At 34.1% G+C, this 4,039-nt stretch overlaps 1 pseudogene across 1 annotated transcript; it reads right to left on the bottom strand.

The window, feature by feature from the left end:
- Positions 1-1,042: 1,042 nt before the first annotated feature.
- Positions 1,043-3,524, bottom strand: LOC145581295 (ERBB-3 BINDING PROTEIN 1-like; annotated as a pseudogene). Its single transcript, XR_014099617.1, has 7 exons — positions 3,299-3,524; positions 3,060-3,196; positions 2,883-2,975; positions 2,598-2,752; positions 2,408-2,514; positions 1,829-1,974; positions 1,043-1,451 (listed from the first exon to the last, which is right to left on the bottom strand). The product of XR_014099617.1 is annotated as an ERBB-3 BINDING PROTEIN 1-like (transcript).
- Positions 3,525-4,039: the final 515 nt, after the last annotated feature.

Here is a 4,039-nt window from a genome sequence, read left to right as displayed (position 1 = left end):
GGTCACTTTAAAAGTTGAATGGGAGCTTTGTTGCTACAAGATTGGATTGAGTCTACCTATTAAATTAGGGAATGTGTCATGGCCACTTGAAGAGGGAGAATTCAGAAAATACGTGGCCACGTTCAAATGCATTACTCAGTAATCATTTGGTTTTGTAATTCGAACTCAGATTTCAAGAAACGATTTGTAGATTAATATGATCTTGACATGTGATGCAATTATATTATCAAATCGACACGCATTGACTTAAAGAATTTGAATATTGCACACTTGTCTCAGACAAGTGGGAGATTGAAGGATTTATGTCTTCGTCATGTGCAATTACTAGATATATAAATGGATCAAATTATGGAGATAATTAAGTTCGTACATTAGGGTCGTCGTTATATCATAGTTAGAGGTACTAACGAATTTTGGGCTAGTAAAATAGGCCAAAACCCAATTGGACAGATCCTATAAGATCACACAAAGGGCCTAGATCGAGCACGAGAGGACGAGGCCCATGATGGGCCTCATCCCCTATAGTGGCCGGCCATATGGAGGAATAAGGAGGGTTTTGGGCTTCGCGACATTGTCTAATTATAATAGGATTATAAATAGACTAAGTGCCTAGGGTTTTTTTAGAAGTGCAATTCAATGATCAGTAAGATCAAACCCTAATTAGCAAACACGAAGCCTAACCCCTCTCTCTCTCTCTCTCTCTCTCTCTTGGCACTCTCTGATACATATTTTTCAATTATATAGTAACACTTTATCAGACATTGTGTATCATTTTTGCAAACTAATGTAACACCTTGTTGATAATTAGAGGGTAACATTTTTCAATCATTATTTGACATGTAGTAACACTTTAATAGACATTATGTATCACTTTTTGCAAACTAATGTAACACCTTATTAATTATTATTATTATTTCAATTATGCAACTATTTTTGTATTTTTTTTTTTATAAATATAAAAATAATATTTACATGTATAACAACCACAAATATGACATTAACATATACAATAGACAATAATTTGAATTGATATAATTTCATAGTTTCTTACGAAAATAATTCCATAAACACTAATTTTTTGTTTGGCTAAACAATCTAATAAACAAAACAAAAAGAAAGTAAACTTTGGTCTAGCTCTAGATTAGGCCACCAAATTCCAAAACAGAAAAGGCAAATCTAACTGCAGATAGCAGCAACTAGCAGTAACAGCCTATAGCAGTAGCTAGCAATAACAGCAGTGGCAGCAAACAGTAGTAGTAGGCTAGTAGCAGACAGTAGTGACAGCAGTAGGGATCAATAACAGCAGTAACATCAGCAGGGATCAATAACAGCAGCAGCAATGGTAGCTACATATATGCAAGCATGTTTCTTTTGGCCCTGTAACATGTCAGAAGTATTTGTTTCCATCGTCTCTGAACTTCCAATGTTCTAACTCATGGTATCTCACTCCCCTGCTCATAAATGAAATAGCATCAGTAAATATAATGAGAATTGAAAAAAGTGTAAATTGATAGTCTATGAAAAATTGAAATAGAAATGCAATTCAAAGTTCATTTATGGAGATTAGAAAGGAAGAATTAGAAGTATATGAAAAATTAGACAATTAACAACCTCGACATCACAAACATTCATTTGTTCATCACAAATTAGACCAATGCAATGCTTACAAAATTATCAAAATGCTGATCTACAGTCTACACATCTAAAACTCACATTTTTTTTCAAAAAATCCATTAATCCCAATTTAGTCACAGTAAGAGTTCAATTCCCTAGCACCCATAGAAGAGATAAGCAAGTTCCTAGAGGAATCCAATAATTGATAACACACCTTCTCAAGTCAGTCTTTATCAAGCTCAGATTCTTGAAGGAGCATATCAGCACTTGGATTCAAGTCAGTCTTTATCAAGCACAGATTCTTGAAGGAGCATATCAGCACTTGGATTCCAGAAAAGAGAAATTCACGGTCTTCATCGTCTGTCAAAGTAACAAATGTCAACATTATCCTTGACCCGGGACCAAATCTCACGCCTGAATAATTCGCTTTATTTATAATCTTCATAATGTTAGCTAATTAGAAGCAAAACCCATCCTTCCAAATGCAATTATGAACAAGTATTGGTAAATCATGTACCAGCAAAAATACCAATCGACAAATAATACCTTATATAATCACCAAGATAAACAGAAAACCATCAAGATCTAACCCAAAATTTCAACAAAACTCAATCAAAAAACATAAAACAAGTAGAAATTCAAACATTCACACAGAAAAACAAGAAAATTTCTACATCCAAGGACAAACCAGTCATAATTTCAACATAGATTCAAAGAAATGCATAAATTATAAAACATCTGAGATTCAAATAAATACAAAAGAGAATCAACAAGTAACAAAATTTGAACCAACATTTTTGTCTTTTCAATTTTCAGCCAGTTGCGCCTTTTACATCCATGGGCTCTGCGTCAGCTGACTCTTGAGCACTAGATTTCTCACCCTTCCATATATGAAATTGCCTGACATAAGCAGAAACTTTTTAGCTATATATTCCCAGGGCGTCAACCCTATTCATGTGCCCTTCCCTAGTCACATTCCTTACCTTTTTTCTTTGTCTTTGTTCCCAATGCTAGCCAAGCTTTGAATTAGGGTTGTGGAAGTATTTAGTTGGCTGCAGTTCTTGCAATGGATATGATGTTGCACGGTCTGATCCATTCGACATGAGAATAGTGAATTGTATGTGAGCAACATAATCGCCTACATAGTTAACACATGTTACTAGTAACTACAAGACATAACATGAAAAAACCATAAATACAAGCAACAAGGCACCCAGTGATAAGAAACATCAGATAACTGCATTCAAAACCCAGAAGAGTCAACTTACCAGGCTTCGCATACAGAACACAGGGTAGGGTTGCAAGACACATGATTGACACATTCTACTAGTCCAAGGCAAGCCTTCTTCTCTTCCAATGCCCTATTAGATATAACTAACTATACATCATAGTGATTAGACTTATCATTGAAACAGACAAATATCATAATGAGAATTAGCACATACCTTGTTGTGAATGGCATTATTGGGAATTTCTGATTGATTTCACTTAAAATAAATCTTTATGCTTTCATTTTCAAATGAAAGTTCTTGTCCACGGCTCTTTTGTAAATAGTTGTTTGCTTCTCATCCAACATTCTAGGCTACAATCACAAACATAAACCATTAGAACGAAAGAAGAACCATCCAAAGTAGTTTAAAAGATCAAAACTTAGTCTTCCAAAAAAAAAAAATCAAATCATTACCTTTTCCTGACCTATACTAGCAGCTATATCAACAGAATAGACTTCGTTCTCTTCAAATTCAGCATCATCAACTCTCATATTAGGACTTGATACACTCAACACCCACCTTGTTTCCATCAATCACAAATTGTTTCATTTGGTGACTAGGAACACCTTCAACAATTTTACAGTCATAGGCAACGACCACTTTCTGGAATGCGTCTGTTACATCTTTATTCTGTTGCAACTAAAAAGAACACCACTGACAAAAGGTTTCTCAAGTTATTTAAGGAACCAAACAGATCAGAGCAAAAGAGTAGACAAGATGCCACATAAATTGTTTGATAGTAATCTACATTTCCAAATTAATTTAGAGCTACAAACATTATACATTCCAATTTTTTACACAAGTAATTTAATATGATTTCAACAAGGAGATATACATGGGCTTTAAAAAGTATAAAACTCTGATTTACAAATTACTAAGTTAGGAACGTATGATGGACAATTTGTATAGTCAATTCTACCAAGCTAAGTGAAAATGCAGAAAATTTGCTCTATCAGTGTAACTATGACATTTAAGCTTCATTGGACGATAATCCATATAGCAAAGGCTTTCTTTAAATGGTAAATCAAAAGATACAACAACCCCAAGTCACATAATCATCAATATAACCCACCATCTACAAACTAGTCATAACTTCAACATAGATTCTAAATTAAAACCAAAAATTACCTCATCAACGAGCTTTAATGGAGGCG

The sequence above is a fragment of the Chenopodium album genome, chromosome 15, assembly GCF_948465745.1.
Source record: "Chenopodium album chromosome 15, dcCheAlbu1.1, whole genome shotgun sequence".
Taxonomy (NCBI): Eukaryota; Viridiplantae; Streptophyta; class Magnoliopsida; order Caryophyllales; family Amaranthaceae; genus Chenopodium; species Chenopodium album.
This window is presented reverse-complemented; position numbering and strand designations above follow the sequence as displayed.